We start from the raw sequence: 27,287 nt of genomic DNA on the forward strand, positions 1-27,287 counted from the left end.
AAAACTTTCCTCATACCCCTAAGAGGCCTGAATCATGTAATACAAATGTTGATCAAATAGCACTTGTAGAGGATGTCTATTTTGTTTTTGGTGTAAGAGTCAAGTCAATAAACATTGAATAAGTACTAGATTATAAAATTATGCTGCTCCTGTAGTGAAATTATTTATTTGACAACTGTTAACAATTTAAAGAACAATTTGAATATGCTATCTTCTGTCATAGAAGCAGTATTGCCTTTGCTACCCTTAGTACATTGAAGGAAGGCATATTATTATAGAATGCAGCATGATTTTATCAATTCAGAAGCATCTTTAACTGGATGCAATATAAATGAAATATTTTAAATGAAGCTAAATAAGAACATCATGGGGGTGACTTCTATTTCAAGTAACTTGCAGGTCTAATGGACATATTTGTATAATTCAATAAAACCTTGGTGACAACATGAAGTAGAGTTGCAAGCTTTAAAGGGAAATCGTTAATTAAACAATTAAATTAAACAAGAAAATGAAACATGGGCTCTTGCAACTGGAGATCAGATAGAGGCTATATAATTTTTTTTTAATTTTTTATAATTTTTGCCAGAAAAAAATGATTTTTAAAATAAGATCAAATCTTATATTATATTTTATAATTTCTCCTTTGCAATAATTAGGGGAGACAACAAGAGGTTATTTGGGACAAAATGAATCTGAACTACTTGTTATTGCAAAAGTCTTCATCTTTAATAGTAGTATTCACTCAACAAAGCGCTGAAAACCATGAAAAACAATGATCTAAAAAGAGATGAAATTACAAATGACTTCAAAGGCAATTGAAAGACACATTGAGACTGTAAGTTGGCTATGGTAATATAATGAAGAAATATAGCACATGACATTTTCAAAGATATGTGTAGCCAGGCAAGGCAATAATTTTGTCATTTATCAATACAGAAGAACAAATACACACCCTTTATGATACATGGAAACTTCTACACAAGCTGGAAGTTCCAATCCAGCTTTAAATACTTACTAGCTGGATCATCCTACTGCCTCAGTTTCCTTAATTATAAAATTACTAAGCATAGCACTGAGTAAATAGTAGACATTTAATAATTATTTGTTTCCTTCCTTTAAACACACACACACACACACACACACACACACACACACACACTTCTACCCTGAGATTCTTGAGTTGGCTAGAGACTTCTAATACATTCGATGGTACCTTTAAGAATATTTATGAGAAAATATGAAAAAGCTGATAATTTTTATGATCAGGGCTGGTAGAGAAAGTATCATGCCAGTGCCATTAAAGTGTTGTGCTTCCCCCCCCCAGCTTGTCAAATATCATACAATAAAAGAAGAGAGAAAATAACAGTTTTGCAATACATATATAGATATAAAAAAGATAAATCTACAGGGATAAATACATAAATCAAGCCTATTATATCCTCAAAGATGAAAAATAATTAGAAGCAATGAATACTAGCAATTATCTGTTATAAAATGATTGAATTTAGTATCTGGAAAGTAAGCCCTGTAAGCCACATAAACTTATCAAGCATCATTGCCTAAAGGAATATTTTCAGTAAAATACATATGACATTACCTTTCCTGACAAATATGTTGACCCCATGACTCTTGGGTCATGTAGCTATTACTTCAGGATCTTGGTTGTAGTAACACAACTAAAATATTTCAATCTTTTTTCTAATGCTTTTTATGAATCATCCAAGCCTTCCAATGAAATAATTATACTCTTTCAGGCATAATTCATCATCTCAGCCCTACAAACTGCTGTCACACTTGACTTGGTTTTAAATAGCCATAGACTTATCAGTAATTGTAATTTCCAGGGGGGAATAAGGATAAAATATATGGGTAACTAGCTGTTGCAATAGATAGAATGCCAGTCTGAAGTCAGAAGATTTGAGTTCAAACCAAAACTCAGGTACTCTAGCTGTGTGGCCCTAGGCAAATCCCTTGACCTTATTTGTCCCAGTGTCCTCATCTTTGAAAAATACCACTCTAGTATTTTTGCAAAAAGAAAAAGAAAGAAAAGAATGAAGAAAAAATTTCTAAATGGAATTATAAACATTCAAAAATGACTGAAACAACTGAAGAAATATATTAATGAATTATATATACATACATATATGTATTTATATACATATATATACAAACATACATGCAAATATGTGTTATATCTATGTATGTGTTTGTGTGTGTATATAAATCTTTGACATTACCGTATAATAAAATACCCAATATAACCAAAAAAAGCTTATTAAAATTTTCTACCAAGTCAGTTCTAAAATTTTTTACTCACTTAGTGAAAGTCTTTAATAGAAGGAAATGGAGGCTATAAACCTAATTTTATTATTATTTTAATTTAATATTTTATTTCCCTAATTAAATGTAAAAACAATTTTTAGCACTATTTTTTATACCCTTGAGTTCCAAATTTTCTCCTTCCCAGTATAAGTTATACATGTGTGGTCATCTAAAATATATTTCCATATTAGTTGCATTGTGAAAAAATAAGAAAAAGAAAGAAAGCAAAAAGTATACTACAATCTATATTCAGACGCCATCAGTTCTTTGTCTGGGAATAGATAATATTTTTCATAAGTCCTTCAGAATTGTCTTGGATCACATTATTTCTGAGAATATTTAAGTTATTTATAGCTGATCATCTTATAATGTTGCTGTTACTTTATAAACTGTACATTTATTTTGTATCAGCTCATGGAAGTCTTTCCAGATTTTTCTGAGAGCAACCTGCTCATCATTTATTATAATACAATAATATTAAATCATAATCACATATAATAATTTGTTCAGCCATTCCCCAATTGTTGGACATTCTTCTAATTTCCAACTTTCTGTCCCTGGAAAAGAACAGCTCTAAATATTTTCATACATACAGTTCCTTTCCTTTCTTTTTCTCTCATATCTCTGTTTCTCTCTCTCTCTCTCTGTGTCTGTCTGTAACTGTCTCTGTCTCTGTCTCTGGCTCTGGCTCTCTTTTTCTATCTTTTTCTCTCTCTCTCTCTCCTTTTTGATATATATTAAGTAGTGACATTACTAGATCAATCAAAACCTGCGCACAGTTTTATTGTGCTTTATGCAGAGTGGCAGAGTTTCAAATTGCTCTAATGAATGGTTGAATCAATTCACAACTTCAACAATACACTAATATCTCATTTTTCCCCACAACTCCTACAACATTAGTCATTCTCCTTTTCTATTCCTATTAACAATCTAAAAGATAAAAGATAGTACCTCAGAATTGTTCCAATTTGTGAATCTCCAATCAAAAATGCTTTAGAACACTTTCTCCTGGGACCATAAATAGCTTTGATTACTTCATCTGAAAACTGTTCATATGTATTGGTCATTTATCAGTTGGAGAATGGCTCTTATTTTTTGTAAATTTTATTCAGTTCTCTATAGATTTAAGAAATGAGAATTCTTCATTAGAGAAACTCGCTTTAATTAAATATTTTTATTCTATTCTCTCTCTCCTTTAATCCTGTTCCTCCTCAAAATGTTTTGCTTCTGACCACTACCTCCTCCAATTTGCCTTCTCTTCTATCAGTCTCCCCCACCCCCCTTCTCCTATCTCTTTTCTTTCAGTTTCCTGGAGGATTAAGATAGATTTCTATACCAAATTGAATTTATGTTATTCCCTACTCCCCCTTTCACCACTTCTATCTTTTTCACCTTAAAAGCTTTGTCTTTCATCTTCTACTTGAGATAATTTACCCCATTCTGCCCCTCCCTTTTCCTTTCTCCTGAGTCTACTTCTTTATGCTTCCAGTCCTTATCTATAGAAAGTGACACATCATCTCACAAAGCTATTACTGTACAGTTCTTATAACAGATGTAACCGCTACAGGAAGATCTTCTTACATATTAGATTTATGTGCAGCTATTAACAATATTGGTGGCTTAAGGGTAAGAAAAGTGGTTTTCTCTGCCATTGAATCAAAACAATTCTTTGCAGTTTATTTTGAGTTTTAGTCTGGGCCATGTCTAATTCATTTAGTGGTGACATAATTCTGATTAAGACAAGTTTGTGCTATGAATAGTTGAGAAAATTCCTCTGAGAGAGAAGAAAATACCTCCCAGTTCTCAGACACTCATCCCACAAATTCACATCATTAAGCAAAAAGTTAGGAGACAATAAAATACTTGAGGATAAATCTCAAATCTCTACTCAAAAGTGAGATGAAGGATATTGAACTATTGATGGTCTAATAGTATGATCTTCTGTAAATGGTAGAGAGTTGTAGTATTAATTGATATTTATGGAATCTGAATGTTTACAAAATATTTTACATTAAAGATCTCATTTAATCCTCACAAAATTCTTTTGAGGCAGAAATTATAGGTAATATTAGTATTATGCAGATAAGGACAAGGAGGATATGAAATTAACAGACTCATGGCCACATAAATGTTAAGTGTGAAAATGGTCACTTGAACTCAGGAATCTCCTGAGCCTAAGGTCAGTGTTTGGATTATGGGAGGGAAGAAGCTGACAACTTCCCTCAGGGCTATTCTTTCCAGATAGCCCCTGGTCTGTATTAAATGTTTTGATTATGCAGTCTATGTGTGTTCTGTGTGATTTATTTGTTTTGTTCATTTAAGAGCTCTGTTAAATTTAAGAACAATGATCAAGAAATTTGGAAATTGGGTATTTTAATGTTGCAACTATACTTAGTATAATTACCTCTGAACTCCAGCTGGAGAAAACATTTGATTAGCAATTTTAGGATGATTCTAAATTTGGGAAATAATGTTACTATTGCCTTTGCATGACAGATTTGTTCTGAGCATTCTTTTGGGCAGTTTTAAAACTGAGAAATAATTTTACTGTTGCCTGTGTAAGCTAGATTTAGTTATCTTTAAGTATAAGATCTTAAAAGAACAATAGCTTGTTTAAAAAGTTCTGTTAACTTGCCTGAAAGGAGTCACATGCCTCTAATTAGGTAAAGTATGTAGCAAAAAGGATCTGACTTTTCTGAAGGTTTCAACTCTGGCCAAGTTAGAGCTTAGGAGAAGTCCATTGAGAATAATGACCACATGGGGCCAGAGGAAGAGAAAGAAAAACTATGCTCTTTCCTTATTTAAAATTTGATAGGAAAAGCAGTTTTATATTATTGGGAATTTAAAGCTGTATTTTGGTTTAGAGTTTGTTACCTATATTATAATATTGTAAGTTAATGCTTTAAATCCAGCTCTGCTGAATATGTGGGTTTTATGGAATCTCACTCTCTTTCTCCCCTCCCCCCCCCCCCCCACTGCTTTCTGCTACTTTAAAGGTTGGATGGGGTAGGGATCTTTTGTCTTCAAAGGTGAAGATTTAAACTCACCCCCACCAGTGCTCTCTGCTACTTCAGCTATGGAGTACCTAGTTAGCCTGGGCTGCAGTTTAGTTCACCTTCCCTCCCCTCTGTCTCTTTGGAGGTGGAGTCAGGGGAAGGATAGCCATGTGGAATCCTCTATTCTCCTCCCCCCTCCCTCTACACTATTCCAGATGTTTTTTCATCAAGTTGTAGCCACCTGGTTCTTGGCCAAAAGGAGCAAACTGATTTGTATAAATATAAGGCTATGATAAATATTTGTTTACGATTTATCTGAAACTTTGATTAATGGGATTTTGTTATTGGAGGTAAAATTTCTTGGGTTGCATTTTTGTTTCTTATTTTTTTTTCTTTTTGATCTGATTTTTCTTATGCAGCAAGATAATTGTATAAATATTTGTGTATATATTATATATGTATATTAGATTTAACATATGTTTTACCATGTTTAACATATATTGGGTTACTTGCTATCTTGAGGAGAGGATAGGGGAAGGAGGGAAAAATTTGGAACCATTAATGATCAGTGTCCCAGTTCTCCCACATCCCCGTGAACATTCGTCATTATCTTTTCCTGTCATCTTAGCCAATGTGACAGGTGTGTAGTGGTATCTCAGAGTTGTCTTAATTTTAATTTCTCTGATCAATAGTGATTTGGAGCACCTTTTCATGTGGCTACAAATGGTTTCAATTTCTTCATCTGAAAATTGGTCATATCCTTTGACCATTTATCAGTTGGAGAATGGCTTGAACTATTATAAATTTGAGTCAATTCTCCATATATTTTAGAAATGAGGCCTTTATCAGATCCTTTGGATGTAAAATGTTTTCTCGGTTTATTGCTTCTCTTCTAATTTTGTCTGCATTAGTTTTGTTTGTACAAAAACTTTTTGACTTAATATAATCACCATTATCTATTTGGTAGTCAATAATGAGTTTCAGTTCTTCTTTGGTCACAAATTCTTTCTCCAAAGGGACCTGTATGTGCCAAAATGTTTGTGGCAGCCCTGTTTGTAGTGGCTAGAAGCTGGAAAATGAAAGGATGTCCATCAATTGGAGAATGGTTGAGTAAATTGTGGTATATGAATGTTATGGAATATTATTGTTCTATAAGGAATGACCAGCAGGATGAATACAGAGAGGACTGGCGAGACTTACATGAACTGATGCTAAGTGAAATGAGCAGAACCAGGAGATCATTATATACCTCAACAACGATACTGTTTGAGGATGTATTCTGATGGAAGTGGATCTCTTCGATAAAGAGAGCCTTAATTGATCAAAGATGGACAGAAGCAGCTACACCCAGAGAAAGAACACTGGGAAATGAATATAAACTGCTTGCATTTTTGTTTTTCTTCCCGGGTTATTTATACCTTCTGAATTCAATTCTCCCTGTGCAACAAGAAAACTGTTCGGTTCTGCACAGATATATTGTATCGTAACCCATTCAACATGTAAAGAACTGCTTGCCATCTGGGGGAAGGGGTGGAGGGAGGGAGGGGAAAAATCGCAATAGAAGTGAATGCAAGGGATAATGCTATAAAAAATTACCCTGGCATGCGTTCTATCAATAAAAAGTTATTAAAAAAAAAACCAAAAAACCAAAAAAACAAATTCCTTCTCCACAGATGTCCACTGATAGCTAAACTATTTTATGTTCTTCTAATTTGCTAATAATATCACTCTTTAAGTCTATTCATAAATCAATTTTGACCTTATCTTGGACTATGGTATTATTAGGTCTTGGTCAATGCCTAGTTTCTACAATGCTTGTTTCCAATTTTCCCAGCAGTTTTTCTCAAATAATGAGTTCTTATCCCATGAGCTTGGATCTTTGAATTTGCCAAACCCTGGATTACTTTAGTTATTGATTATTTTGTCCTGTGAACCTAACCTATTCCACTGTTCAACTACTCTATTTCTTAGCCAGTATCAAGTGTTTTTGATGACCACTGCTTTATAATATAATTTTAGATCTGGCACAGCGAGGCCAGCTTCATTGGCTTTTTTTTCCCCATTAATTCTCTTGAAATTCTTGACCTTTTGTTTTTCCAAATGAACTTTGTTATGTTTTTCTAGATCTGTAAATAATTTCTGGGGAGTTTTGTATGACACTAAATAAGTAAATTAATTTAGGTAATAGTGTCATTTTTATTATGTTTGCTCAACCTACCCATGAGCACTTGATATTTTCCTAACTGATTAGATCTGACTTTATTTGTGTGTAAAGTGTTTTGTAGTTGTATTCATTCATTCTGACTTTCCCTTGGCGGATAGATTTCCAAATATTTTATAATATCAAAAGTTATTTTGAATGGAATTTCTCTTTGTATCACTTACTGTTGTACTTTGTTGGTAGTACATAAAAATGCTGGTTAATTATGGGCATTTATTTTATGTCCTGCAACATTGCCAAAGTTGTGGATTGTTTCTAGTAGTTTTTTAGTTGATTTCCTAGGATTCTCTAAGAATATCATCATATCATCTTCAAAAAAATGATAAATTGGTTTCCCAATGACCTATTCTAATTTCTTTAGTTTCTTTTTCTTCTCTTATTGCCAAAGCTAACATTTGTAATGCAATATTAAATAGTAATGGTGATAATGGGCAATCTTGTTTCACCTCTGATCTTACTGGGAATGGTTTTATTTGTCCCTATTACATATGGTACTTACCGAGGTTTAAATAGATGCTACTGATAATTTCAAGGAAAAATCTATTTATTCCTATACTCCTATATTCCAGTGTTTTCTTAATAGCAATGGGTGTTGGATTTTGTCAAATGCCTTTTCTGCACCTATTGAGCTAATCATATGGTTTTTGTTAGTGTGGTTATTGATATAGTCAATCATGTTAATAGTTTTCCTCATATTGAATCAGCTTTGCATTCCTGGTAAAAATCCTATTTGGTCATAGTGTATTAACTTAGGGATGATTTTCTGTAATCTCTGCTAATATTTTGTTTAAGATTTTTGCATCAATATTCATTAGGGAAATTGGTCTATAATTTTCTTTCTGTTTTCACCCTATTTGTTTAGGTATCAACAGCATATCTCTGTCATAAAAGGAATTTGGTAAGAGTTCTTCTTTCCCTATTTTTTCAAATTGTTCATATACCATTGGAATTAATTGTTCTTTAAATGTTTGATAGAATTCACATGGAATTCCATCTGGTTCTGGAGATTTTTTAACTTTGGGAATTGATATTCTATTTCTTTTTTTCTAAAATGGGACAATTCAAATAATTTATTTCCTCTTCTGTTAACTGGACAATCTATATTTTTATAAATATTCCTCCACTTCACTCAAATTATCAAATTTATTTACACAAAGTTGGGCAAAACAACTCTTAATTATTGCTCTAATTTCCTCTTCATTGGTGGAAAGTCCTCCCTTTTCATTTTTGAGACTAACAATTTGATTTTCTTCTTTCCTTTTTCTAATCAAATTAACTAAAAGCTTATCTATTTTTTTCATAAAACCAACTCAGTTTTATTTATTAATTCAATAGTTTTCTTACTTTCAATTTTATTAATCTTCCCTTTTATTTTCAGAATTTCAAATTTGGTATTTAATTGAGGGTTTTTAATTTTTTTTCTGGATTTTTAAAATTATAAGCCCAATTCATTGATTTTCTCTTTCTCTATTTTATGCAAGTAAGCACCTGAAGATATAAAATTTTCCTTTATAACTGCTTTGGCTGCATCCCACAAATTTTGTTATGTTGTCTCATTATTGTCATTTTCTTGGATGAAATTATTGATTGTGTCTATGATTTGTTGTTTCATCCATTCATTCTTTTAAATTAGATTATTTAGTTTACAATTTATTTTTGTTCTATTTTCCCCTGGCCTTTTATTGCATGTGATTTTTATTGCATTGTGATCTGACAAAAAAAAGATACGATATGCTGAAAGAGCAAAGTTGAGATACCCTACTAGCATAGTTTTGCTGTCTCTTTCTTCTTGCAGCTCTCTTAACTTCTCCTTTAGGAATTTAGATGCTATACTACTTGGTGCATATATGTTTAGTATTGATATTACTTCCTTATTTATGATACTCTTTAGCAAGATATAGTTTCCTTCCTTTTCTTTTTTTAATTAGATCTTTTTTGCTTGATCTCAAATCAAGATTGCTACCCCTGCTTTTTTTTTTTTTTTAATTCACCTGAAGTATAATAGATTCTGCTCAAGCCCTTTACCTTCACTTTGCTTTAAATGTGTTTCTTGTAACAATATATTGTAGGATTCTGGCTTTTTATTCAGTCGGCTATCTGCTTCCATTTTAGAGAGACTTCATCTTATTCACATTCACAGGTAAAATAACTAATTCCAAATCTCCTGTTATCTTATTTACCCAAAGTTATGCTTTTCTCTTTCCTTTTCCCTTGTCCCTCCTCTACAGTATTTTGCTTCTGACCACCACTTCCCTCCAACAGTCCTCCCACTTTCTTATACCTTTTCCCTACAACTTCTGTTTTCCCTTCTATTAGCCTTCCCCTTTCCCAGCCCATTTCCCTATAAGGTAAGACAAGTTTCTCTGAGAAATCAAATATGTCTGTTATTTCCTTTTTGACTCAAATCTGTTGAGTAAGAATCACAAGATATTTATCCCTCTCCCTTCTTTCCCTCAATTATAACAAGTTTTCTTTGCCTCCTTGTGAGATGTAATTTCCCTCATTGTACCTCCATTTTCCTCAGTTTCCAATTCAATAGCCTTTTTACCTCTACTTTTTCATATTACCATAATAAAATCAAATTATGCCTTCACTCTCTAAGTATAGCCACAACAAAAATAAAGTTCTCAAGAGTTCTTTTCTTTTTACTTTTTCATGCTTCTTTTCAGTTTTGTATTTATAGATCAATTTTTTTTTGTTCAGCTCTGGTGTTTTCATCTGAAAAAAATGAAATTTACCTCTTTCATTGAATGTCCATCTTCTCCATTGAAAGACAATGCTCATTTTAGTTGGATAGCTTACTCTTTGCTATAATCCAAGTTCCTTTGTCTTTCAGAATATCAGGTTCCAGGCTCTTTGATCCTTAAGGTGGAAGCTGCTAGGTCCTGATTAATCACCTCTTTAAAGAAACCCCAAAATTAAAACCCCAAGGAATATCATGGCTAAATACTGGAACTATCCAACCAAGGGAAAGTTATTGCAAGTGGCCAGAAAGAAACAATTTAAATACCAAGGAGCTACAATCAGGATTAATTTTGGGATCTATTTACGAAGGTGATTGGTGAATTCTTCTGATTCTAAGAAATCAGAGCAGATTTATTTATGATTTACAGTAAGATAATGTCTAGGTTCTTTCCCTGAAAGATTGTGAAGACCAAGTTAATACCCTGGATACCTTAGAATCAGCTGGAGTCAGGATAAGCAAAAGTCCTTGGTTTTTATTCTTGGTCTTTAGGGGTAGAAGTAAAGGGAATGGACACAGGATCTCCACAACCTTCCTTTTCCACCTCCACTGCCAAAGTGACTCTGGCTTGTCTTACTCCACCCCCTAATCCTTCCCACAATTCTCTGTATACACCAAAAGATTGAACCAGCACAGAATAGTGGGAAGGGCTATTTTCCAAGCATATGATAATAGAGTATTGTCCAATCGGTAATTAGCCTTAAGTGCTCAGTTGTTCAACCTCAGTGCATCAACTCAGAGTTTCAGCCCTTTACAAAAGATAATGCTCAATTTAGCTGAGTAATTTATTCTTGGCTGTAATGTAAATTCCTTGGCCTTTTGGAATATCAGATTCCTGGCCCTTTGATCCTTCAAGGTGAAAGCTATTACATCTTGGGTTAATTTGATTGTGGCTCCTCAGTATTTTAATTGTTTCTTCCTTTCTGCTTGCAATATTTTTCCTTGTTCTGATAGTTCTGAAATTAAGCTATGATGTTCCTTGGAGTTTTTATTTTGGGGTCTCTTTTAGGAGGTGATTAGTGAATTCTTTCAATGGCTTTTTTCCCTTCTGATTCTAGGACATCAGGGCAGTTTTCCTTTATTACTTCCTAAAAGATAATATCTAGCCTCCTTTTTTCATCATTCTTAGATTATCTCTTCTACAACTATTTTTAGATCACTTGTTTTTTCTAGATGGTATTTCATATTTTCTTTTATTTTTCCATATTTTTGTTTTTGTTTGACTGATTCTTAAAGTTTTATTAAGTCATTTACTTCCACTTGTTCAATTTTAATTTTTAGTGTATTGTTTTCTACTGTAACCTTTTTTTTTAAGCACCTTTCACATTTGCCCAATTGAATTGATATGCTGATTGCATTTTTTTCCCATTTCACAAATTCTGTTTTTCAACAAATTGATATCTTTTAAATATCTATTTTGTAAGGAATTATATACTTTTTTCCATTTCATCAAATCTGCTTTTTAAGGAGTTTTTTTTCAGATAATTTCTGTTTTTCCTTTTCCATACCCTCTTGCAAAGATCTCATTTCCTTTCCCCATTTTTCTTCTAATTCTCTTTTAAGTCCTTTTTCAAATCTTCCAAAAAAATCTTGTGAAATGGGGAGCAGCTCATATCTCCCTTTTGGAGCTTCATCTAGAGTTGATTTGCCTTTAGGAATATTGGGATTTGAGGTCTATTTTCTCTCTCCATAAAAGTTGTTTAAAGTCAGGGTTCCTTTTGCTTTTTTGCTCATTTTAAGGGTTGAGATCTGCTCTTAAGGCAAGGGGGTAACAGCTGATTTAGTTTGCCCTGGGGCCAGTGTTTCTGACTGATTTCCAGGGCTAGGTAATCATGGCCAAATCCTGTGTTCTTCTTGATCTCAGAGGCTCTCAATTTTCCTTTTTATTGTCTTTTGGGTATCTTGCAGCAAATCTGCTAAACCATCTACTTTCAACCAAGACAGAGTAGCCTAAGAGCCTCATAGAAGATTCCCAGTGCATGCTCTGGCTCCCTGCCCCAGCCTCCCTTCTTTGCAGGCTGGGCTCAGCAGACTGTCACACTACTTTACTGAAACAGACCTGTTGTGAAGTTCTTCCAAAGTATCTTCTTCTGATGTGTTATTCTCTAAGTACCTTGGGGTTCTGTCATTCCAAAAGCAGTTCAGAGCCAGTGAAATTAGTTTTTGTAGTCTATCTCTAACATATAACTTTCTAGTAAAGGGAAAATCACTTAATCTCTCAATGTCTTAAGCAACTAAGTCTAAGACTTGAAATTATTGATGCAATTTACTCATAATCATGAAAGAAGTTTATAATCAGAGGTTAGTTCTCCCAAGTGAATGAAATAATAAATCCAGATCTTTAAAAATTAAAGAAATCTATGTATGCCTAAGGCATAACAACTATTTTAAAGAAACTGGAAATATATATATATATACACACACATACATATATAATCATAAGTACACATGCCAATAATAATTGAAGACTATGATACCCAATTAAATGAATATCAAATAAGTTGTAGACTTGAATATAAATAAAAATATAAATAGTCCCGATTAACAGCAGAGGAATTAATCACTTAAATAATCCTATTTTAGAAAAAAAAAATGAACAACTTATTAATCAACTGCCTAAGAAAACATTTTCAGGGCCAGCTGGATTTGTATGTAATCTACCAAACATGTAAAGAAGAATTTCTTCCAATATTATACAAACTATTTGGGAAAATAGAGAAAGAAGGAGTGCTAGCAAATTCCTTTTTATGACATATATAAAGTGCTAATAGGTAAAATAGGTAGGGCCAAAACAAAGAGAAAATTAGAGAACAATTTACCTTTTGTATATTGACACAAAAATCTCAAATAAAATGTTAGCAAAGAGATCCCAGGAAGTTATCACCAGGATTAAAACACAGGGAACAAGTATGATTTATATCAGAAATGCAGGATTGGTTCAATCTTAGGAAAACTATTAGCATAATTTGCTATATAAATAACCAAGTAAGAGAAATCATATGATTATTTCAATATATGCAGAAAAAAAATTGACAAAATCCAACACCCATTCCTATTAATAAATACTAGAGAGCATAGTAACCAGAAGAGTTTTCCTTAAAATAATTAGTAGCATCTATCTAAAATCATCATTTGTAATGGGGATGAACTAGAATCATTCCTCATAAGATCAGGAGTGAAGCAAGTTTGCCCACTATCACCATTACTATGCAATATTATATTAAAAAATGTTAGCATAACAGTAAGAGAAGAAAAATAAAGGGAATTAGCATAGGCAATAAGAAAATAAAACCATTACTCTTTTGCTCATCATAAGATTGTATACTCAGAGTCCTAGAGAATCAACTAAAAAACTTCTAGAAACAACAGCTTTAGCAAAATTGCAGGACAGAAAATAAATCCACACAAATCATTAGCATTTGTATATATTACAATAAAGACCAACAGCAAGAGATGCAAAGAGAAATTTCATTTAAATTAACTGTAGTTAATATAAAATATGTGGTAGTATTTCTGCCAAGACAAAGTCAGGAAGTATACAAACACAATTATAAAACACTTTCCACACAAATAATGTTAGATATAAATAATTGGAAAAATATCAAATGCTCATGGGTAGGCAGATATAATAAAAATGAGAATTCTACATAAATTAATCCCTTTATTCAGTGCCATAAATTACAGAAAGTAACAGAAAAAATAACAAAGTTCATCTGGAAGAACAAAAATAAAGAATTTCAAAGACATTAATAAAAAAATGCAAATGAAGCTGTCCCAGTTGTATCAGACATAACTAATAAATCAGTGATGATCAAAAATATTCAGTACTGGCTAAGAAATAGTTAGCTGATCATTGGAATAGGTTAGGCCTACAAGACATAACAGTCAATGACTATAGTAATCTAGTGTTTGATAACCTGAAAGACTATAGCTTCTGGGATAAGCATTCACAATTTGACAAAAATTGCTGGATAAATTAGAAAATAGTATGGTAGAACGTAGGCATTTAGCAACACATCACACTATACCAAGATAAGATGAAAATTAATTAATTCATGAATTAGACATAAAGGGTGTATTATAAGCGAATTAGAACAAGGGATAATCTGTTTCACAGATCTGTAGAAATGGAAGGAATTTATGATCAAAGGAGAACTAGAGAACATTATAAAGTGCAAAATGTAACATTTTATTATATTACATTTAAAAGATTTTGTATAAACAAAACCAATGTAACCAAAATTAGAAGGGAAGAAGAAAACTGGGAAAAGCTTTCTTTTTAAATATCCAAGGATTCTGATAAATGCCTTATTACTAAAATATTTGGAGAACTGATTCAAATTTATTTGAATAGAAGTCATTCTTCAACTCATAAATGGTCAAAAACAATTTTCAGAGGAAGAAATTAAAGCCATTTCTAGTTATATGGAAAAAAAAGCACTGAATAACTATTGATTATAGAAATGCAAATTAAGACAACTCAGCTACCACCTGACACTTTTCAGATTGGCTAAGATTACAGGAAAAAATAATGATGAATATTGGAGGAGATATGAGAAAACTGGAATACTAATACATTATTGGAAGAGTTGTGAACTGATTCAACTATTCTGGAAAGCAATTTGGAACTATGACCAAAGCATTGTCTCTACTGCAACTGTATCACAAAGACATCATAAAAAATGAAAAAGGACCCACATGTGCAAAAATATTTGTGGCAGCCCCCCACCCCCCCCTTTTTTTTAGTAGCAAGGAACTAAGAAACTGAGTGCATGACAATCTGTGGAGGATGGTTGAATAAGTTATGGTATATGAATATTATGCAATGTTATTTTTTCATAAGAAATAATCAGCTGGTTGATTTCGGAGAGGTCTGGATATTCTTACATGAACTGTTGCTAAGTGAAGTGAATAGAGCCAAGAGAGCATTGTAAATAGCAACAACAAGATTATTTAATCAACTGCACAAGTTTAACATATATTGGATTACTTGCTGTGTAGGGGATGGAATGAGAGGAAGGGAGGCAGAAAAATTTTGGAACACAGTTTTACAAGAATGAATGTTGAAAACTATCTTTGCATATATTTTGAAAATAAAAATTATTAAAATAATAAAAATTAAAAAAATATGGAAAGATTTGGACACTTAAAAGATGATGTCTACCTTCTAATGGAAGTAGTATGGTTTTACATAGATGACTATGAGTAAGGTTATAGATAAATATGTGTATGTATGTATGTATATATATATATATATATATATATATATATATATGTAATTTATATATACATATATGTTTGTATATATTTATATATACATAGGCATGTATTCATAACCTAAAAGAGGAAAGAACATGTAAATAATAGCTATAGATGAAATAAATTGGAGATAATCTCAGAGATCATATATTACAATTTCAGCAGACTGGGAGGAATATCTTGTGGAAGATAAAAATTTTGCCCCAAATTGAAGAAAGCCAAGGAAGTTGGAGAGGATAAGGGTAAGGAGGCAAAGTAGGTTTGTGTTTTTCTGTGTGTGTGTACATACTTGTAGCCTTCTTGGGAGATGGTGGGAGAAAAGGTGAAAAAATAATAATGTAAAACCTACATAATAGAGATCAAAAGAAAAACCTATAAGGAAACCAAGAAAAAATAGATTGCTCTGAATACAATATATAGAATTTTTATATAGATTTTTTTGTAATGGAAATTAATTGCTTTATATTTTGAATCCTCCCATAGGTTCTGTTTTGCACATGGCAATCTTTTTCCTTTCCTTTTCCTATTTTTATTTGTTTTAATTAAATAAAAGGAAAAAAGATATATGAATACATTTCTTGAGAAGGGTCTTTAATTGATAATCTAAGAAAAATGAAAAGTGCCACTGAATACTAAAAATTCAAGAGAAGTCAACAGCTATGGAAATGATTAAAGGTATATTTGTGATTTCTCTTAATAAATTGTAAACAAATTTTGTGTTCAAAGCTTTTTGCTTCAGTGTTAATAAATTAATAACAATATGTGTATATTGTAAATAATGTAACCAATATTATAATCATAACAAATTTGATATTTGTCAAGCACAGGAAATGACATTTACATATCATGATGTGTGTATGTATGTATGAATACATTTGTCCACACGCAGAGAAAGGAAGACAGAGATAAAAACTAAGATAAGCTAATTGATTATCATGACAGATTTTATGATTTTACTAATGAAAGAGGAAATATTAACATACACTTCTTAATTGTCTTAGAATCTGATATGAAACTGAAAAAAGAAAAAGTTTTAGTTGGAATAAAGTTATTGTCTCTCTGAAGTAGTCAGCTTCTAAATCCATGTTCATATTTTTTAACAGAAAACTATAAAGAACCAAGCCAAAAACAATTTAAAACTAAACTTCATCAACCTTACAAGGCCTTAAAAAAAGGAATCAATTTCCTCCAAGAATAATGGGATTCTTTTTATTGAAGTTTTTCAGGGGAAAAGTTGTTTAAATGATCAGTTTAGAGAAATGTTTCCCAGAAGATTCTCTGTTGTGTTATGTTAAGTGAGATGGCCTCTGCTATTCATTCCAAATATGAGAATCAATGATTCTATTAATTATAGTAATACATGTAATGGGAGGCAATAATTCTCCTTATGAACTCATGAATCTAAAAATTATGAATAAATGTAGGAATATAGTCAGTCAATTAATCAATTAAGATTTGTTAAGTGTCTGTGCTATGACAGGCACAATGCTAATTGCTGGAGATAGGTTAAAAAAAAGTCCTTATTTCAAGACATTCATAACCTAAAGGAGGAAAGAACATGTAAATAATAGCTATAGATGAAATAAATTGGAGATAATCTCAGAGATTATATATTACAATTTCAGCAGACTGGGAGGAATATCTTGTGAAAGATAAAAATTTTGCCCCAAATTGAAGAAAGCCAAGGAAGTTGAAGAGAGGTTAAGGGTAAGGAGGAAAAGCATTGTGATCATTAGTGATAGTGAAAATGTCAAGAGTTGGGGAGATGAATTGTCTTGTATGAGGAATAGGAATAAGACTATTGCCATTAAATCACAGAATACTTGGAGGAAGGGGCGAGATAGTTAAAGTAAAAGAAGTCTCGAAATGTAGAAAAGTGTCATGATGGAATTTAAAAGCCAAAAAAGAATTTATATTTGATTTGAGAGAACTAGAATTGACTGAATGAAGAGAATGACATAGATTTGCAATTTTAAAAAATGTATGTTAAAATTCAAGAAAAATATTTGAAGGTAGAATTAATAGGTCTTGACAATAGATTGAACATGGGGGAGTGAGAGGTTGAATATGATACCAGAGTTCTGAATATGGATAAACAAAAACAACATGGTGCCCTCCACAGTAATGGGGAAGTTAGGAAGAGGATATGATTTATAGGAAATTACAATTAGACAACTTTTGACTTGTTAAGTTTACAATCTCTATGAAATATCCATTTCAGTATGTCAAATAGTGAGTTGGAATGCAACTTGGAATTCCAAGTTGGAATCTTGGAGGTCAAGGTAAAGGTTATAATTTCTTAATGTAGATAAAATGGAATGCTTAGGTATCAGATTAATGAAAACATATTGAAAATCATGCAAAATATTTTTTTAGAGATTCTGTTCTGTAAAATTCAGTATGGAAACTAGACTACACAATGTTTTAATCAGTCCTTTATCTAGATGTCAGACATTTCTTATTTCAGAAAAAAGGGGGATATGGGATTTGGAACCTTATGTAGAAAATCAGCAATCTAAGACCTGGATAATACAATTCATATTATAAAATAATATGAATTATATTATAAAACAAAGGGAGATCACATTTACTGCAAATTCGTAGTATCCCTTTGAAAGGATAAAATTTATTTATTTGTGATTTTTAATAGTTTTTTATTTACAAGTTATACGCATGGGTAATTTTACAGCATTGACAATTGCCAAACCTTTTGTTCCAATTTTTCCCTCCTTCCCCCATCCCCTCCCCTAGATGGCAGGTTGACCAATACATGTTAAATATGTTAAAGTATAAGTTAAATACAATATAAGTATACATGTCCAAACAGTTATTTTGCTGTACAAAACAAATCGGATTTTGAAATAGTATACTATTAGCCTGTGAAGGAAATAAAAAATGCAGGTGGACAAAAGATAGGTCTTGGGAATTCTATGTAATGGTTCATAGTCATCTCCCAGAGTTGTTTCCCTGGGTGTAGCTGGTCATTACTGCCCTATTGGAATTGATTTGGTTCATCTCATTGCTGGAGATGGCTACATCTATCAGAATTGATCATCATATAGTATTGTGATTTAAGTATATAATGATCTCCTGGTCCTGCTCATTTCACTCAGCATCAATTCATGTAAGTCTCTCAGGCCTTTCTCAAATCATCCTACTGGTCATTTCTTACAGAACAATAATATTCCATAATATTGATATACCACAATTTATTCACCATTCTCCAGTTGATGGGCATCCATTCACTTTCCAGTTTTTGGCCACTACAAAGAGATCTGTCACAAACATTCTTGCACATACAGATCCCTTTTCCTTCTTTAGTATCTCTTTGGGATATAAACCAAGTAGAAACACTGCTAGATCAAAGGGTATGCACAGTTTGATAACTTTTTGAGCATAGTTCCAAATTGCTCTCCAGAATGGCTGGATGTATTCACAATTCCACCAGCAATGTATTAGTGTCCCTGTTTTTCCACATCCCTTACAACATTCCACATTATCTTTCCCTATCATTCATAGCCAATCTAACAGGTGTGTAGTGGTATCTCAGAGTTATCTTAATTTGCATTCCTCTGATTAATAATGACTTGAAGCATTTTTTTTTTCATATGGCTAGAAATAGTTTCAATTTCTTTGCCTGAGAATTATCCATTCATATCCTTTGACCATTTATCAATTGGAGAATGGCTTGATTTCTTATAAATTAGAGTTAATTCTCTATATATTTTGGAAATGAGGCCTTTATTAGAACCTTTGACTCTAAAAATGTTTTCCCAGTTTATTGCTTCCCTTCTAATCTTGTCTGCATTAGTTTTGTTTATACAAAAACTTTTCAATTTGATATAATCAATTTTTTCTATTTTGTGATCAATAATGTTCTCTAGTTCTTCTTTGGTCATAAATTCCTTCCTCTTCCATAGGTCTGAGAGGTAAACTGTCTTATGCTCTTCCAATTTATTTATAATCTCATTCTTTATGCCTAGGTCATGAACCCATTTTGACCTTATCTTGGTAATCGGTGTTAAGTGTGGGTCAATGCTTAGTTTCTGCTTGCTTTCTTTTTTCCAGAGTTCAAAGAATATGGGTGAAAAAAACTACAGTTAATATTAATCTGCTCATAATGACATATAGTATCACTATATATATAGAACTGCATTTTAAAAATAAATTAGAATCAATACATTTATATTAAAGTCCTACATAAATTCCAAACGGCATAGATTTTACATATGGAATTTTAAAATATATGAAAAAAATGAAAATAATGATATTAGTGAAAGTTATAAAACAAAGAAACTTGAAAGTAATGTATTAACCAAGACTCTTGGTCATTAAGAGAAGAGATAAATCATGCCTTCTTGGAGAAATTAGGGAGGGCTTAATGAAAAAGTGATTTTTAGATAGATCTTGAAAAATTAAAATAGCTTATATGTATAGAGGTTAGAATGATTTTAGAAGAAAGAACAATATGACAAAATCTTCAAGAAACCATGGGGCATACAAGGAGTTCAATTTGGCTGCAATGTAGGGTTTATTTAGGAAAGTAATGAGAAACAAGATGCTGATTTCCAAACAAGAACACAAAATATTTACTTTTAAGTGTATATAAAAATTGCACTATATATGTCACAATATTTGACAGTTCTGTTTTATTGATGACTTACAAATTATCTTGCACACATTTAATTTGATCTCCACAATAGTCCTGTAGGGGTAGCTACTATAGCTCTATTGCATCATTTAAAAAATAAGAAAACTGAGATTAAGAAGTTGCAACTTCACCATTATTATGTGGTTTTTCTAACAAGGAAACTATACTTTTTCCCCTCATGTCTTCAAGCTTATTGTTTATTTACTACCACTCTGTAGTTTTGGGAGAAATGATCTCAATCATTGATTCTACCGTAAATTCCAACCTATGGTGGAAGTAGACTCTTAGATTTGATTGTTTCAAAGAAAAGTCTGTGAGCCAAATCTCATCAAAGGTTATCATCTTTCCAGTGTCGCTGGTTAACAAAAATATTATTGAACTCCTATCATAGATAAATTGTTAGAGTTTCATAGTAAGTTATGATTCTCTAAGGTACCAAGACAGGATTTCACAAAACGATTTGGTTTTCCAATGAACTTATCATCACTCAGCACTGTAAAGTTTCATACTTGGAGCCTTCCTTCTTTGCTGAATAGCTTATGTTAGTTTCTTTGAAAAAATACATGTTTTGTTTATTTGTTTTCCTCTCCAATGATGCATTGCTTGCTTCTGCCCCTGCATGAACTCATACACTTTCTGCGTGGAATTTGTCGTCTGGATTAGGCTGGTCTTTTAGCACCAAAATATAGACCACGAAAAATTAGTTCTCAGGCAGTCTTTGTTTATCTTATCTCTGAAGTTAAGTGAATTCCAAAACAAATGTCAATTATAACTAAATGCTGCTTATTTACATTAATTTTTTATTTAAATTTGAAACACCTCCAGAGATGTCAGAGATATGAATGAAAAGGAGAATATTTATTAAATGCTTACTATATATAAAGCCTCGGTTAAATATTGGAATACTTTAGAAAGCTAGATATTGTTTGCTTCAAAATGAGCTCACATTTTACAAAACAAACAAATTGAATCATTCGCCAATCAGATAGAATGATCCAGTTGTATTTCGGATGGAGAAAAAAAGCAGATGTTAGTGAATCTTCAACTATATTGTTTCCATTGATAAAACCATATCTATTAATGATGCTAAGTTTTTGACTGTATGTCTTTAAATTTTTACTTTCAAATAAAATTTGTAAAAAGGATTTCATCCTTGTTATTGTTCAGACATCAATAATTACATCTAAATCACTGAAGCAGCCAGTTAATGCAGTTGGATTTATCAATGGACCTAGAGTCAAGAAGATCTGAGTTCAAAGCAATCCTTTTGTGTGACTCTAGAAAAGTCACTTAACCCTAATTGCCTCAGTTTTCTCATCTGCAAAATAAGCTGAATAAAAAAATGGCAAAACCACTAAAGAAAATCCCTCAATGGGATTGCAAAGTGTTAGACATGACCTAAAGAGTAAAAAGTAACAAAAAGTTAAATTTTATTTAAAATATATACTTTGATAAATACTAAAAAATAAAAGAGAAAAAAAGTGTCCCAAGTAGCATATGTGTTTAAATAAATAGATATATAAATATTTATATACTGATATAAAATGTATTGATATCAATAAATTTAACATACAATATTCAACTAAGAATAATCATGCACTTTTAGAAGTTTGCAGGTACTATCTCATAAGGATTTCTCCCTTGGATCCCAGATATGGGAACATGGTAGATAGCAGAACTGGTTGACATGACTCTTCCCAAGGTTCTCAGTATTACCTTTTCAGTAGCAGCAATTAGTTAGAGATTGGTGTTTGGGGGCAAGGGGGTTGAAGAGGGCAGGATACTAGGTCCCTTCACCATATGCTTTGTTTCCCTGGATGATGACTATAAGAGACCAGTTTAAAAAAAAAAAGAAAGAAAAAAGAAACATTCTGTTTATTCTTTTTATGGTGATTTTATTCTCTGCTTAGCTTTTCCATGTTGATAAACTAAATTGAGTGAATGAAGTTGCAATTCCCCACTCACACACTTCAATCTTCTCCATTATACACACTATTCCCATCTCTCTCTCCTTTACCCTCTCCTTATTTCTCTTGCTTTTCTTTTCCCTCTCTCTTTCCTTCTCCCTCTTGTATGCCCTCTCTCTTTTCCTGTAACTCTGTCTTTGTCTCCATTTCTCTCTGTGTCTCTGTCTTTTCCTCTTCTGTATATCTCTGCTTCTGATATGTCTGTCTGTCTCCATTTTTCATATTTTCTCTGTCTCTCTGTCTTTGTTTGTGTCCCTGATCTGTCACTCTGGTTTTGGCTCTGTCTCTCACTGTCTCTGGTTCTGGCTCTTTCTCTGTCTTTCTGTTTCTATCTCTTTCTCTTTCTCTCATTCTGTCTCAATCCTCTGTTACCCTTTTTTACCTTTGTGGGATTGAGGCTTTAGAATATTTAAGTATAATGAAGAATATTCCTTTAGTACCTCCTAATCTCTGCTCCTCTAAATGCTAATTTCTTCAAGACTCAGCTCATGTTTCAACTTTTCTGTGAAGCCTTCACTAATTCTCTTTATCTCTAAAACTTAATATACTGCTGGACACTTAGTAGACACTAACTATATGATTATTGATTTCTTACATTTAAAGTTTGGCTTTATGTCCACATACAGTGGCTTTTCTAAAATAATTTCTCTTTCCCTTTTTTTCTGAATATTTTAAGCATTATTTTCCTGAAAAAAAAAAAAAAACAAAGATTTTAAAAATCAGTTATATTTTATATTGGGAATCTGAATCACAAAGTAGATATAAGGATGGTCATTAAGAATGGCCTAAAGTAAAGTCCTATATCTGATATATACTGGTGACTGGTCATAGACACCCAATTTAACATCACTATATCCAAAAACAACTCTCTAGGATAATAAACCACAGGCTGGTCTTCTCTTGGTAGAAGGTATTTCTACACTGAGAGTTCACTGCAAGATGAAAGCAAATGCCTGAGTTAAAAACCAAATTTTATACTGCTATATCAAAAACATTTACATATATGGATTAATTTTAAGCCAGTTTAGTGTTACATAATGTTACAAATAGTATTTTGAAAGAAATGTTACAGAATATGTGACAAAAGTTTTAAAAATTCTAAAGATTCACTGTATTCTCATTTTACATTTCTCCCTGTCATGTATTTGACATTCCAACTACTTTGTTCACTAAATTTAATTCACACTGTCTGTATTTTTAAGCAACCTGGCCCCATTACTTGTAATATACTCCCTCCTAACCTCTGCCTCTTCAAAATCCTTATCTTTCTTCAAAGCTCAGTCAGTGTTATAACTTCACTGTATAGTTTTCCATAATTTTTGTATCTTGAATATTTAGTATAGTGCCTGGAACTTAGTAAGTACTTATTATGTAGGTTACTGATTGATAATTCTTAATGTTATCTTTCTTCTTTACATGTATCTGTGAACATTCAAGTATGTGCCTCAGCAGAATGCAAGCTACAAGAGGGTAATTGTATTTGTATCATTAAATCACTATGTTAAGTGTTAGAATAAAAAATTAATAACACTTTGTTCAGAGAAGGAATTTTATTAATATTTGTGGAATCAAATCCTCTTACTATCAGGCTCATCTGGTAAGTAGAGTTTTAGTATTCCCTTGGACTACTGCATTATAATTAGGATAGAGCAGTTCTCCTAGTGTCAAAACCACTTTATGTTCTATAGGGCAAAGACTTTATTTGCTGTGTTCATAGAACAAGTGAAGTTGTAACTCCAGTATTCCCTAAACTGCTGAGTGTCTTGTATGTGGTTACTTGTTGGTTACTTCTCCTAGTCCCTCCTCTTCTTTCTTCTTCTTCTTTCAAATTACTTGTAAGACTTTGGAAATAGACACTGTGTATCATGAAACAACTTAATGGTGGAACAGATACTAATAAAGGCAGAGAAAATGTGTTCAAATCCTTGTCACTCACTAAATGCACACTTTTGCTTAAATCACTTCACTTTCATCTTCTGGGAAAAGAGGGGTTGGACTTGATTATATTTAAAATCCTTTCTCAATATAAATCTCATATACAAAGATCTCCTTGATAGACTCAAGGAAGAGATGAGTTCTTAAGAGATAAAGAAGAAAATATACATATTCAAAAGAAAAATCAAAGAAATAAAAATAGAAAATATGGTCTATCTATAGAGAAGTAAATTGCGGTTTGTTTATTCTCCAAGAGAAACATGACAGCAGGGAGACAATGCTATGACATGTAAATGAAGTAGATTTAAGTGAAGGAAGGCTGTTCAAGTTCACCTGTCTCACTTTCCCCTCCAGAGCCATCTGGGTCCAGTGGCAAGATACAACTCAAAATGATTGAAGATGGCCCTGGATGAAATGGGAGACTTGGGCCTTTTTATGTTAAGGTCTTCAACAGGTAGATTAACAGCTATTTAATGAATACATATTGGTCATACCTTTATTCATTTAGCAAACATTTATTAAGTTCCTAATATACATAATTGAAGTGACAGGAACTAGGAGAGATAATCTATACGGCAAAACATGCTTCATAGTTGTATATGTAATAAATACCAAATATTAAAATAGTAAGTCAATAAGAATTTATTAAATACTATTTATTTTAGATCAGAAATTATGGTAAGTCCAGGTGATACAAAGAAAGGGGAAAAAAAATCTTCCCTCATAGAGCTTATATTCTACTAGTAGATAAAATGTGAAAAAAAATTAGGTACATAACAAGAAATATAAAAAAAAATTATAGAAGGAAATTTCACAGAAGGAACTACAAGCAAGAAGAACTTTGAAAAGGCCTGTTGAGGACAATAGGATTTGAGGTGAGTATTGAAAAAGACAGAGAATTTAAGAAGTTTATCTGGGAAAGAATATTCCAAGAATAAAGTAGGCAGCCTACTTCAAACATAATGATATAAGATAAGCAAATCCTACTTGCAAAGAACAATAAAGGAACCTGAGTAACTAAATAGTAGAATTTGTGGAGGAGAAGAAAATATAGGAAATGCTGCAAATGTAGGAAGGTAATTGATTATGAAGAGCTTTAAAAGCTAAACATAGGTATTTATACCGTATCATCTACAATGGAACACAGTGTTTGGAACCAGCAAGACATCTTCCTTAGTTTGAATTTGGCCTCAGACATTAACTTGCTATGTAATCTTGAGAAAATTACTTAACGCTATTTAACCAGTTTTCCATCTGTTAAATGAACTGGAAAGGGAAATAGTAAATTACTCAAATTTACTTTGCCAAGAAAAACCACAAAATGGGGTCACAAAGAATCAGATATCAAAATTACAATAATAATCTCAATATCTAGCCACTGAAACTTATCGAAGAGTGAAAGAGTGGGGTTGGAGTAATATGGCCAGACAGATTTTAGAAAAGGCATTTTAGCAGATGAATAGATGACAGAATGGAGTGGGGAGACCAGTTTAAAGATTATTGCAATATTCTAGGCAATACTAATATGAGAAAAGCTTGAATAGTATATTGGGTTGTGAATGGAGAAGAGGGAATATTATGAACAATGATGTAGACACAGAAACAACAGTGTTTGACAAAATATTGGATAGATGGGGTGAATGAAAGTGAGGAACCAGAGAAGACACCAAGACTCCATGTCTAAGTGACTTAATTCAGTCCAATTTTCTTTTGTGAGCCACAGTTATGCATTATCAACTGCCTTTTGAACACTAAGAAATAAAGGTCCCAAAGGATTGCCAAACTTATTAGGTCCAAAATATTTCCTCTCAAATCTTCTTTAAACTTTATTATTACTAATGAGGCCCTAGTCTTTCTATCTCTCAGTCTCTCTCTGTCTCTCTGTCTCTGTCTCTCTCTCTCTCTCTCTCTCTCTCTCTCTCTCAGTCTTTCTCTCTCTTTCTCTCTCTTTCTCTCAGTCTTTCTCTCTCATCTGTCTCACCTCTTTCTTCCTTGGCACCAAGCAATATACTAAACATAATAATTCTAAGAAAGTAGATTAGGAAAAGTTTGGTTAATGCCAAACAGAGAAGCCTCTAATTTATCCAAAGAACAAAAAATACAATAGAGCTTTGTGGCCCCTGGAGGAGCAAATTCCTAAAAATAAGAAAAAGCACCATTCAAGATTCAAGAAATGAAGATTCTGGGCAGCTAGATGGTACAATGGATAGAATACCAGCCCTGAAGTCAGGAGGAACTGAGTTCATATCTGATTTCAGACACTTAACACTTCCTGGCTGTGTGATCCTGGTCAAGTCACTTAACCCCAATTGCCTCAGCAGAAAAAAATTGCAGATTCATGGCTGGCAATAGCAAGCTATATACAATGTATTGCTAGGTGCTGTGGAAGATATAAAATCAGAAAACAGACTTTGTCTTTCAGACTTTACTCTTCATAAAATGAAAGAGAAAGTTAAATAGTCATGTGTGAAATTATGTTTCAGAGACTGCAGAGAAAGGTATTAAAAATGTTGAGTACAATATTCAGAGAAGTTTTCATGGAGAAGACACTTGAATCAGATCTTAGAAGTTGGGAAGGATTTGGATAATTAAAGAAGTGAGTGAAATGTCTGTCCCAAATATAATAAAGTCACCTTATTAGAATAGAACATACTTTTGAAAAGTAGCAAAATATGGCTAAAGATAGTAATAGTACTTTTGCTAATATTGCTTTAAAATCTAATATCTATTATCAACCAATAATTTAAAATAAAGATTAGGGAACAAAACAGATTAAGTTCCAGTAATATCTAAAACACAATGTAAATCCATGAATTTGAGACATTGATAATTTTGAAGCTTTCAGAGTCATTCTGATAACTACTAAATTCTCAAATTCAGGTTAATAAGTCTTCCAGATCTAAATTTGTGGTAATATCCTATACATTAGTAAATGATATGAGTTATACCTTGTTGCTTCATTTCATAAGAAGTAGCTTTGCAGGCATATTTTTTTTAGAGTTATATTTAATGTTAGAAGAAGAATGAATATTTTCCTTAAACCATGGTCTCCATTTAAAAAAAAATTCTGGAGAAGGAAATATAGTCAGTGAGTGATGAACATGGAATATATATATATATATATGTATCTTTTTGGAGGGGAGGTTATGAATGAGGAGATTAGAAAAACAGAAAATCAAGAGAAGCTAGAAAA

Source organism: Antechinus flavipes, chromosome 4 (assembly GCF_016432865.1).
Source record: "Antechinus flavipes isolate AdamAnt ecotype Samford, QLD, Australia chromosome 4, AdamAnt_v2, whole genome shotgun sequence".
NCBI lineage: Eukaryota > Metazoa > Chordata > Mammalia > Dasyuromorphia > Dasyuridae > Antechinus > Antechinus flavipes.